At 38.3% G+C, this 13,135-nt stretch overlaps 1 pseudogene across 1 annotated transcript; it reads left to right on the top strand.

Annotated features, from left to right (window-relative positions):
- Nucleotides 1-9,980: 9,980 nt before the first annotated feature.
- On the top strand, nt 9,981-11,590 carry LOC112614308 (annotated as a pseudogene). The gene is made up of 2 exons (XR_003117064.1): nt 9,981-10,749; nt 10,781-11,590. The product of XR_003117064.1 is annotated as a 26S proteasome regulatory subunit 4-like (transcript).
- Nucleotides 11,591-13,135: the final 1,545 nt, after the last annotated feature.

The raw sequence follows: 13,135 nt of genomic DNA, 5'->3' as shown, positions 1-13,135 counted from the left end.
ATAAGCACAGGAAAATAGGACCTACGGCTGCCACTGGGATGTCAGCAAACAGCTCCGGAAAGAGGTAATAGCTATGCTAAATTCCAAGGAGCTGAGGAGTTAGTCAGCAATGAAGTGAGAGAAGGAGTCACCTGGAAGTGGTTCTTTTGTGAGCCTGAAAGATTGCATTATTTTGGAATGTCACCTGGGTCCTGGGAAGAGACCAACCTGAAGTGATATTTAGAAACTAGATTATGATTATGTGTTGTCATATGGCCAGTGGGCAGCCTTTGTGAGGTTTCAAGCAGGGTAGTACAGAAATCAAAATTTAAATTTAGAAGAATCATTTTGGCTATTGTAAAACTGTTTATGTGCAGACAAGGTAGCAGTTGAGAATCAGGTGAGGAGACTCCTGTGGCAATCTAATGAAAGGCAGTGGTGTCTTGAACACTAGGATACTGGGAAAGGGATGGAGGCCAAGTATATATTTGAAAGGTACTGAGAAGGTAGAATCAACAGGACTAGATTCAGTGGATTGATTGGATATAATTGTGGGAACCACATTGAAGGGAAAGCTAGGAAAGACGCCCAATGCTTGGCCTCATGTAACTGCATGGTTAGTTAATGGAGGACGGGCTCATGTTTAAGTAAGGTTAGAGGAGATGATGAGTTCTACAGGGACTGTTGAGTTGGAGGCAGGAGAGACTCATCTAGAAATCAAGAAGAAGGTCACATTTAGGCATCTGGAATTCAGGAAGCAGGTTCAGCCTGTAAATATAGATTTAGCATATTGATGGAACTTGAAACCATCAGGAGAGGATGAAACAGTAAACACATGTTGAATTAAATTCTCCGTGATAGGTTGTTTTAGTCAAGACTTTGTCGTGTTTCACAGGTGATTTTTTGTTTGCGCAGCAAAGAAAGAAGTCCCTAACTAGTGGCAGGTATAACTGAGAACTATTCTTTTTTGACTGTAAAGATGGGCATGTCTATTGGGGATAGAAATGTGGCATTTGGATTAGAGTTACAAAAGTTCCAATCCATGAATTTTTATCTGATTATACATATTTAGGCTTTTAGGAAATGTTTCCTTGTCAATCTTCCCACTGCACTTGAGACACACCTCTATGAGAGGAGTCAAGAACCTTGGCTGATATGATATATTTACATTATGTCCCTGTTCTATTAAGCCCCTTGAGGCCAGGTGCCAGCACGGCTTATTTAAGTTTTGGCATGCATTGAAAGATTGGTCTGCTAAACTGACTGCTTCCTCTCCACAGTTCCCATGTTGAGTTTCCTTGCAAATTACTCTTGACTCCCACATTGACTTTTGTGTATTCACGAGAGCAAATTTAAATGGAGAGGTATTTGTATCCAAATGAAAGAAGAATTCTACTTATTTTTTACATAAGGAAAAAATAACAATAGATTTTGTATAATGTGTTGAATGCTGAATTTATACATCTGTCTTTGTTGCTTATTATAATCTAAACCACTGGACAGATGTTCCTGTTGGTTTTTGTACAAACACTGAGGAGATCCCTTTAAATTTGGTCCATGGACTCTGTGATTTTCCTTAGCTTGCCAGACCAAGTATTCATTCTCCATAATCACCCGGAAAAGTAACCAAAGGTCTCTTTGTTTCTGTCAAATGCTAAGATATACCAATCATATCAGAACGGTGTCCGTTTGTGTTCACATCTTAATTTTCAGCCAACTGTTTTTGTGTTTACAGTCTGCATTAATTAATTTAGGGCATCATGAAAATGGTTTGTGTTTGATGGGTGAGTTTCATAATGAGCAGAATTTCTGCATGGATTTCTTACTCATTTAACAGTTGAGAACATGCCATTATTTTATAAGCACTACTGATAAATCATTTGGCAAATACTTCTCAGCCGTTTAAAATAATTTTTATTTCCTATGATTTCAATTGTCTCTGCATTTTTCCTTGTAAATAGTTGAAGAGTAAGCACATTTTCAAAGAGCTGTAGGGAGGCTGAGATGCCAGTTGCATTTTAACGATATAGGGCATTATCGTTCTTACTGTAGCCAATTCTCTTTTAAATCATTGCAGTTTCTGCTCTAGCCTCCAGCTATAGAATTCTTTTCAAGCTGGCAGTGAACTTGGCAGGTTGCCAGAAGAAATATAAAGGTGTTTTGGTCCACCAAAGTATTTTGAGTGGTTCTTAGTGATACAGTTTTCTTCAGTACATCTGCAAAACATTTTTCTGAAGTGAATTTTCATGTGAAAAGCCTCCTTAATCATCACCAGTATTGTTTGTTTCAATGCAGTTATTTAAGTGCCCCCCTGGGTGCCTACAAAATAAACAAGGGAATCTTCTAAAGAGTTTTAAAAGTGGCAGGTGCTGAGGCTGTGCCCTATTCACTTAGTTTGCAGTGACATTTTTGTGCTAATCTATAGACAAACAAGAGACAGGTGACACACCAAATCAAGAACAATGCACAAGAGAAGAAGGTTTTAGCCAATGGGGTCAGCTCTAGATAAGATGCTTTTGAGGCAAACACATACAAGAAGTAACTGCTTTTTAACCCCCTTGCTGTTTGCATTCTGGCTGTAAAAATCTGATATTGAAACTTGAGATGTTAACTAAACTTTTCAAATTTTAAATAAAAACAAAAGATTCAAGATTAAAATGTCTATGTGTCTGAATTTCATGTGTATGTATATGTTCACATATGTATATCCACTCACATAGACATACATTTGTATTTTAAAAAAAGGAATACTATCGTTAAACATTAAAACATGTGAATATAGCCATTTGTTTGCTATTTTGCCATGAATTCAATTCATGTATGTCATATTTTCACAACAAACCCATGGTATTTGCATGCCAAACACCAACACACATGACGGAATTTAAGAAATAAATGATCAAACACATTCGTATATTTTTGTCTTCTTTATTGATTGCCATGTGTATGTAAAAAAATTGTTTCTGGTGAACTTGTGTTAAAAGTTGGATTAGTCATTAATTTACAGATACTTGATGGGAACTTGATTTTGTTAAGCTTTAATGCAGGCACATTATTAACCACCAGCCTCCTATTTCTTTGTTAAAGTAATCCTACTCATAAGTTGGTGAGCAAGTTTTATGGAAGATTCTTTAAAGCTTATTTTTTGGTAAACATTGTAAATAATACTAAATGCAAAAACAAGAAAAAAGAAAAAAAAAAACACTGTAAAAGCATCAAAATATTCCACTAGGCTAAAAGGTAGTATTTTGGGGACATTTATATACTGCTTAGGAAAAGCTGAAGATTTTGCATATAATCCCTTAAAAAGAGAATCAGACGATAGCATTTTATCCAGCCCTTTCTACTTTAAGAAGCCTTGGCAAGGTTCACTTTGATTATCGTGATCAAGAACAAGAAGTACTCACTGTGCTGATGGTTAGATCTTTAGTATCACTACATTTCAAGCTTTGTATCTATTGTTTGGGCTCAGCTGCTTCTATGACAATCAGCCTTGGTTAACAAAAATGTATTATTTACCAAGTGAAAATAGAAGGCAACATATACCTTCTTATAGCAAACATGGCAATCCTAGTATTTAGGAACCAAAGGAAATTTAGATATCAATGTTGTGATATTGGGAACATACAAACGTCATTAAAATTGAATTGAGAATCCATGAACCAAACAAAGCACTTCAACAGATTTGGGTTGAGATTTGTTTGTGATGTGGTAGGGTCCTCCTCTCAACTTAGAGATGACTGCTGTTGATGCAGCAGCTGTGGAAGAGAGGGCCTGTTGCCATCACTGGAGGGGTTATTATGTTCTGAGAAATATCAGGAAACTCTCAACCAACTAGGTAATAAGGCAGTTGAGGGTGAGGTACTGTCCATTGGCCAGTCTGCATCAAGGCTGCAACGAAAGTCTTTAGCTTTTATATTTGTAGCCTGCTATTTTTCCTACTGAACACATTGTGATCATTTTTCCTATCAAACAATGACTCGGGATTTATCAAAACCACAAGCCTTCAGCTTGCCAGGTTGGCATCTTGGCCTTCAGAGTCAACCCCCAACCTTCATACACTATTCCAATGCCTGCCAGAAATGGGAGTAAACAGAACAGAAATTTAAAGAAATGGTAACCTTTAAGGAAATAAATATGTTTAGGGAACACATTGTCTGAAAGTAGGCTGTTCAGTTTAAATATATTGCGGGCCTTTTTTCCTCATAAAAATGGGAACAATTACAATGAAATACAGATTATGTAGAGGATGCATAACTACCAAAAGGAGGTGATGCTTTTCACAAGAGAAGCATGGATCCCTTTGGTATTTTGACAAAACTCTGTGTGCGCATGTACATTCACACATATAAATAAACACACATATATGATAGAACTTTAGAGGAAACAGAGACTCCATTGAAGTGAATCCATGGACTTTCCCGAGAACGGTGGACACACCTGGTTGAGGACTCTGTGTAAGAGCATGCAAAATACTGCCAATCCAGAGTTTCTTTTGGAAGGGAGTGCTAAATATTGCTTTTGCAATATGACTACCTAATTATTTTGATGACCAGCACACAGTGGAGGAAACCAAACACTCTTGAATTGTCTGTCAGTGTAAACAAGATAACTTGCATTTCCACAGGGCTTTATATTTTTGAAACCACATTCCCATCAATAGCCTTGTACAGCAAAGTGCAAATACTGTAGCGTTATCTCCACTTTACAGGAGAATACAAAAATGTGGGAATTAAGTGCCTGTCTGCAGACCAGAGATCCCTAACCTTGTACTCCTACAGCTCCATTGCTCTAGCAAGGGCTTTATTGGAACCCATATCAAATCCTTGTCAATCTTGACTTTCCATTCTTGGTTTTCAAGCCCTTGAAGTAGGCCTGTGGTTTTGGTACAACCCATTTGTGTTCTTTCCTATGATCTTTGAGTAGATGATATCAATTTTAGATCTTTTAGGCAGGCCAGTATTTGGAGAATTTATATTGCTAAAGAAAACACATAATTTCCACCCTGAATAAGACATGCGTCATTATCTAAACTTTATAGCATCCTTTATAAGTTGTCTTCAGAATCCCTCCAAAAATGAGTATGTAGTCCCTACCTACACTGGTTAATCATTTTATTTCAGAATGCCCAATAAAAAAGAAAATGAAATCAACAATAGTGGCAATGTTTCAGCCAACTCACATGAAATTAAAAAAATAAAAAATAATAAGAAAAAGCCCCCACAACCTCTCCTTGAAATATCCAAGTAATGGAGACAATAATACAGTCATTTACTTGACATTGTTGCTAAGAACTGGTGTTTCTTTGTCTCTTTTATCAACATATGACAGAAGGGTGCTGTCAGAATGCTCATAAAATATAACCACACCTGATATTTGTACCATCTTTTTTAACTTTGCAATGTGATTTTGCAGCTATTTTCTCTTGCCCTTCTCATAATGCCTTTAAATGGTTACAGCCATTTTATATGACAATCTTAGGCCCTGAGAGGTCAGTTGTAGTTCAGTCTGTTGCTTTCACTGAGTCTAAGCCACCTATCTAGAAGCCAACTATCTAGAAGGTGACTGTATACATTTATGGTGCGGTGTCATCTACGGATATTTTCCCATTTGTAATTCCATTTCATCCTCATCTATGGAATCATTGAACAGGAAGCTGCAATCCAGTGTTACAGATCGAACAACTGAGGTTGAGAGACACAGGAAGAGAACTAAACGGGAAAAGAGCGCTTCATAATCCCAACATTTTCCGTTGTGTTGGAATCACTGGTCCATTTTACTGACATGATTGTTATGCTGGGGAAGGGCCAATGAAGTTGGTTCTTATTTTATACCTGTTTCTTCTGACCCTTCTGTGTCCTTGCAGGCAGCACCTCAATTTACTTTCAAGATTCAGGTAACCAATTTTCTTGCTGTTTGCTTAAGAGCACTCATTTTGAAGTACATGAAACTGGCTTAGACCTTTAGACAGATCCCCAGGGGATGACTTATGTGTGCAGTGGTGAAAGTCGATTTAACAAAACCATTAATTTGAGTTTCTGGGAATAAACAGTAGCTGTCACCAACCATCAGAAAATACACAATGCTTTGTAATCCAAATTGCAAAGTGCCTGAGAAGACGACTGAATCAAGGAAAATAACTTTGGTGGTTGTTCAAGTCTGTGTATTGTTTTAACTTTCTGGCTAGGATGGTTCATTTCAGTGTGGTTTTCAGAAAACTAGATATTGGGTTGTGCCTGCCACATTTCATCAGTCATGCTGCATTACATGCATTAGGAGGCCCTATGAATTCTTTTGGTCTCAGATTTACTGCAAGATGAGGCAGAAATCCATTTATGAATCCAAGGAAAGAGACTGTTAAAGATAGTCCCCCTTCACCAGGGGAGACAGCATTTGTTTCTCTTTCACCATTCTTTTGCAACAACCCTCCTGCCAAACCTGGTCCCTCCCCCACAGTAAAATGCCTTACAACTCAAGTAAACCTAAACTCGAATAGTGAAAAAATATTTCTCAAAGATGCATGGCTGATTTCAAAATTGTCTTTGTTTTTTTCTTAAACAATTCACTGTAGGCAGCATTACTATGGTAAGCATAAAAAATAGCTTCCACACCAATGATCTGATGAGCCTGCGAGGGAACACCTACTGATATTCTCAGATGCCTGGAGTGTATGCTCCTGTATGAGCCATGTTCATTGACTTTCTGTTTTGAAATTATTTAAAAAGATTTAATATAGAATGTTTCAAATGTACAGAAAAATAGAGAGCACCGTATCTGACACCATCAACCAGACAAATCTAACAATGTGAACATTTTGCCATATTTTCTTCAGATTGCTTGTTTTTTATATAAACTACACAATAGTGTGTATATATGTATACATATATGTATATATACACACATGCATGTATACACATATGTATATATATGCACATATACATATATATGCATGTACATATACACATATAGATATATGATTTTATAAAATATATGTAAATGTAATTGTCCAGAGATCACACTCAATAAAGTGATTATTATCAGACATACTGTATTGGGATGTGAAGCTTTCTGTTTATAATTGGAACCCTAAACTTCTAATATAGTATGTCTGTTAATAATACTTTAAGAAAGAATATCTCTTATCAAATTCTCTAAATCTTTATATGTCTAAAAACATTTATTCTGGCCCCCTCTTTGAATAAAAATTTAGAGGCCGGGCGCTGTGGCTCACGCCTGTAATCCCAGCACTTTGGGATGCCGAGGCAAGCGGAACACGAGGTCAGGAGATCAAGACCATCCTGGCTGACACGGTGAAATCCCATCTCTACTAAAAATACAAAAAATTAGCCAGACATAGTGGTGGGCGCCTGTAGTCCCAGCTGCTTGGAAGGCTGAGGCAGGAGAATGGCGTGAACCCGGGAGGCGGAGCTTGCAGTGAGCCGAGATGGCGCCACTGCACTCCAGCCTGGGAGACAGAGCGAGACTCCCTCTCAAAAAAAAAAAAAAAAAAAAAAAGAAAAAAAAAAATTAGAGAACTCTAACATTCTAGGTTGACAGGAATTGTTTGTATTGCCTGTTGATTTTTTCCTTTTCAACGTGAATCTATTGTTCCGCTCTTATGATGTCCCTTGCTTTCTGACCATGGTCTGCCATCTTATGTGGGTTACATTTAGATCCAAATACTCAGTGGGAGTCACAGTGTTAGCCCCTGCTGCAGGTTCTCAATTTCACCTTATTAGATGTTTTACATTTGTCTGCCATTTCTGCCAAGGAGATATAAATTTTGTTTTTGAATCTGATCATATAGTTTAATTTTTTTTTCTTATTATGCTCTACTGTTGGGTGAAATTAATCTCATAAAGGAAACAAATAAAAATTAAAATTTTAAACTACTAATCTCATAAATGTGCATAAAATTTTTAAAAGAGCAGTGTGTGTTTAAAAAGAAAAGAGGTGATTGAAGGACAAAAAGAGTTCACAGAAAAAACTGTTTATCCAAATTAAAAATGGAATATAAGCACTAAATAGCCAAACAGTGAAATAGTAAACTGGCAACAAAAGACATTTTCTTAAAATACAGAGCAAAGAGCATAAAAATTAAAATTATGGATGAAAGAGAAGATACACAGGATAAATCCATGAGATGGGATATCAAATGGGCGTTACAGAAAGAACAAACATAGATAGGGGAAAAATAAAAAAAAAAAAAAAAAAAAAAAGTGATAATAGAACAAACGGATACATCCCTAAAATGAAGAAATTCTTTCTTGAGTCTTTAGATTAAAAGAGCACACTAAATTCCAGGCAGGGGCTTTGAAAAGAAACACACAGAGATCTATACTAGTGCTGTTTTGGAATTATTAAGATATGTAGAGAGAAACCCACACAATTTCAGAATAAAGGGTGTAGTATTTATTAAAGAAGGAGAATCAGTCAGGCATTGTAATATACATATAATATAAAAATGTATGCATAATATACATCTATAATATAAAATATGTAACATAATCATGTATAATATAAAAATACTAGTAATAATAGAACAGTAATTCCCAACTCTGGAGGAAAATGATTCTGACTTCAGCATTTTTGGATCCTCTCAAACTATTCTCCATGTGTAAGAACAAAAGAAAAGGACGGTAATATAATAACAATTATAAAAATGAAGTTCAAGGAACAATGTTTAATTAAAGGATAATTTTGTTCAAGGTTGCAGGCAGAAGTGTGTAGAGATGCTATTTAATTCTTGAAGGAGAAATATAAACTTGTTTATATTTGGTAATTTTAGAGTAGGTATCATTGGTTGTATGAGACAGACACATACTGAATCTAGCTCAAGGAAGAAAGGACTGTTTTAAGGATTTGATGGGCAAACTCAGAGTCACAGCCAATGCCATAGGAACTAGAAATCAGAAGAAATGAAAACCCCACTCTCAGTTTCAGGAGCTATTTGGTCCTGTTTCTCTCTCTTAGCATCTGTGTTCTGCCATAGTCCTGTTTTCTTGGCAGCCTCTCTTTGAGCTGGCTATATTTCTTCTTTTTTTTTTTCTTGCTTATTTATTTATTTACTTATTTATTTTTATTATTATACTTCAAGTTCTAGGGTACATGTGCACAACGTGCAGGTTTGTTACATATGTATATATGTGCCATGTTTGTGTGCTGCACCCATTAACTCGTCATCCATTTTTATGGCTGCATAGTATTCTATGGAGTATATGTGCCACATTTTCTTAATCCAGTCTATCATTGATGGGCATTTGGGTTGGTTCCAAGTCTTTGCTATTGTGAATAGTGCTGCAATAAACATACGTGTGCATGTGCCTTTATAGCAGCATGATTTATAATCCTTTGGGTATATACCCAGTAATGGGATGGCTAGGTCAAATGGTATTTCTAGTTCTAGATCCTTGAGGAATCGCCACACTGTCTTCCACAATGATTGAACTATTTTACAGTCCCACCAACAGTGTAAAAGTGTTCTTATTTCTCCACATCCTCTCCATGAGCTGGCTATATTTCTATGCACACAGCCCAACAGTGCCATGAGTCATGAGTCTACCAACTGGACACATGTGACTGAACGACCACAGTCTCTTTGGCTCTTAATTCAAGTTTTCAGGAAAGAGAGCCAATGATTACCTGGCCCTGGGTTACAGATCTGATCATGGATCAATTAGCTAGAATGGGGTGAGGTGGAATCATGAGGTACAACACAGCTAAGTGTGCCTGTCTCTGCACAGAGCATAAAGATGAGAGGTTCTCATGAAAGAAGTAAGCTGATGGCAAAGAAACTTGCCTAGCAAGGTGGAAAAATGTATGACTTGCCACTTGTAGCATAAAAATAGGATAGTTTGGTAATTCTCAAAGAAGATAGCATCTCAGGGGAATACCTTACTTAGGAGAAAGTTCCTACTGATGTCAAATTAAAATACCTCTTGTAGGTATTTAACCAGATAAGCTTTCTTGAGCAATGCAGAGAAATACTATTTTACTCCGGCAGCAGCAGCTCAAGTGGCCAAGGCAAGATGGGTCAAAGTCAGAGCCGTAGTCATGGTCCTGGAGGTGGCAAGAAGGATGACAAGGACAAGAAAAAGAAATATAACCCTCCTGTACCAGCTAGAGTGGGGAAAAAGAAGAAGAAAACAAAGGGACCCGATGCTGCCAGCAAAGTGCCAATGGTGACACCTCACACTCAGTGCCGGTTAAAATTACTGAAGTTAGAGAGAATTAAAGTCTATCTTCTCATGGAAGAAGAAATCATTATAAATCAGGAACAAATGAAACCATTAGAAGAAAAGCAAGAGGAGGAAAGATCAAAAGTGGATGATCTGAGGGGGACCCTGATGTCAGTAGGAACCTTGGAAGAGATCATTGATGACAATCATGCCATCTTGTCTACATCTGTGGGCTCAGAACACAACGTCATCATTCTTTCATTTGTAGACAAGGATCTGCTGGAACCTGGCTGCTTGGTCCTGCTCATTCACAAGGTGCATGCAGTGATAAGGGTGCTGATGGATGACACGGATCCCCTGGTCACAGTGATGAAGGTGGAAAAGACCTCCCAGGAGACCTATGCGGATATTGGGGGGTTGGACAACCAAATTCAGGAAATTAAGAAATCTGTGGAGCTTCCTCTCACCCATCTGAATATTATGAAGAAACGGGTAAAAAGCCTCCCAAGGGGGTCATTCTCTATGGTCCACCTGGCACAGGTAAAACCTTGTTAGCCAAAGCAGTAGCAAACCAAACCTCAGCCACTAGGTTGTTGGCTCTGAACTTATTCAGAAGTACCTAGGTGATGGTACCACTCAGTGGTTGGCTCTGAACTTATTCAGAAGTACCTAGGTAATGGTCCCAAACTCGTATGAGAATTGTTTCGAGTTGCTGAAGAACATGCACCGTCCATCGTGTTTATTGATGAAATTGTTGCCATTGGGACAAAAAGATATGACTCCAATTCTGGTGCTGAGAAAGAAATTCAGTGAACAATGTTGGAACTGCTGAACCAGTTGGATGGATTTGATTCTAGGGGAGATGTAAAAGTTATCACAGCCACAAACCGAATAGAAACTTTGGATCCAGCATTTATCAGACCAGGCCACATTGACAGGAATATTGAGTTCCTCCTGCCTGACAAAAAGACCAAGAAGCGCATCTTTCAGATTCACACAAGCAGGATGATGCTGGCTGATGATGTAACCCTGGACGACTTGATCGTGGCTAAAAATGACCTCTCTGGTGCTGACATCAAGGCAATCTGCACAGAAGCTGGTCTGATGGCCTTAAGAGAGTGTAGAATGAAAGTAACAAATGAAGACTTCAAAAAATCTAAAGAAAATATTCTTTATAAGAAACAGGAAGGCACCCCTGAGGGGCTGTGTCTCTAGTGAACCACAGCTGCCATCAGGAAAATGGTTGGGAGATTTCTCAGTCCCTGAAAGGGATGAGGTTGGGGTAGTTGCCCAGAGGAATCCCTGTTCCCATTGACTTTTATTAGCAAAACATCCTGTGTCTTTTGGAGTACGATGTGTAAGTGTCCACTGGGTGGCCTGTCTGTTGGTCACTGTGCAGCAGTCTGCTTTCCAATGAAGCATGCTCTTTCACACACAAAAAAGTGAAAGAAATGCTATTTTACCTTCTCTGTGGTAACTCTTTGACTATCTGACGACAGCAATTGATATCCACAGCCTTTCCTATCATATCATCTCCAGGTTAAAGTTCTACCTATTGTTAACTTTAAGATTTTTAAGGGAGAAAGAGAAAATGGCACCACTGTTGCATCTGTAGACACTTCTATCATTGCACGTGTCTCACTTGTCACAATTCATCTGCCTCACCTATGAGTTCCATTGTGAGCTTTTCAAAGTATTTTGTCCAATTAACTTTTGAACCTTCAGCAACTTGGCCTGATGCCAGGAACATAGTAGGTGCGTAAAGTAGTGAAAGCATTAGTTAAAATAACATTTATTTGGAATCCTAAGGCATTTTGTTTTAAAATTCTAGACAACTCTTTCTTGTTGCTGATGATTTCATCACAAAACAGAAGTACTGACTTAGAGAATCTCCTACTGCACAGAAACACTGTGCATTGCGTTAAATGTCTTCTTCCTCGGTGCCACTTTCTGGCAGATGCCTTCTGAGCTGATGTGCCTGGGAATCAATCACACATTCTCCAAGGCACGCTGGAAGGGAAGTTAGCAAGAGTGCACAGGGACAGGGCTAATTTTCTTGATCTTGGCTCACTGCAACCTCTGCTGCCTGGGTTCAAGTGATTCTCATGCCTCAGCTTCCCGAGTAGCTGGGACTACAGGCATGTGCCACCACGCCCAGATAATTTTTGTATTTTTAGTAGAGACGGGGTTTTACCATGTTAGACAGGCTGGTCTCAAACTCCCAGCCTCGAGGTGATCTGTTCGCCTAGGCCTCCCAAAGTACTGGGATTACAGGCATGAGCCACCGCCACCGCGCCCGCCCCAGGGCTAATTTTATTAAAACTGCTTTATCATTTGGGGGGAATGAGAAAAGGAAATGGTGTACCACTGTTTGTTGTCCGCCTGAGGCATTGAATGACAGTCACTGATTTTAAATCATAATTAGCATTTCAAAAACAAAGACACAGTTGTGCTTTCTCACAGTGACCCAGGGGTTCCAGGTAGCAATGGACAGGGTTAGTCCATGAGATGTTCACCTCTGGAATCTGATGACCCAGGTAATAGATTATAGCAATTCACCGTTTGTTTGGAAAAATAAAGTAGCTTAAGGTTTGACAGTTGGGCTAAAGGATCAGAGGGCACTGTTCAAACTGAAACTAAAATGCATTACAAGAAAATTTTCATCCACATAAATATGGGACAGCTAGGAAAAAACAATCCAATCCAAACTGAGTTGGCCATTTGCTGTTCTGTAGACACAGTTAAGGGGCCTAAGAAGAAATGAACACAAATGCCTTCAATGATGGGATTCAAAGAGTGCTCCTGCTCTCAAGCCTGCTTATTACAGCTTTACGTTGTTCCTTATCTGACCCAGATTTTGAGTCACTACTCTAAACTTAATTTAAGGAGTGGTTCAGTGTAATGAGTTTCCAAGTCTGTACAGAAAACAAATTTGCATTTTTCCAACTGATTAGTTTCTCTACTGATTAACTAAGCAA

This window comes from Theropithecus gelada, chromosome 20 (assembly GCF_003255815.1).
Source record: "Theropithecus gelada isolate Dixy chromosome 20, Tgel_1.0, whole genome shotgun sequence".
Taxonomy (NCBI): domain Eukaryota; kingdom Metazoa; phylum Chordata; class Mammalia; order Primates; family Cercopithecidae; genus Theropithecus; species Theropithecus gelada.
This window is presented reverse-complemented; position numbering and strand designations above follow the sequence as displayed.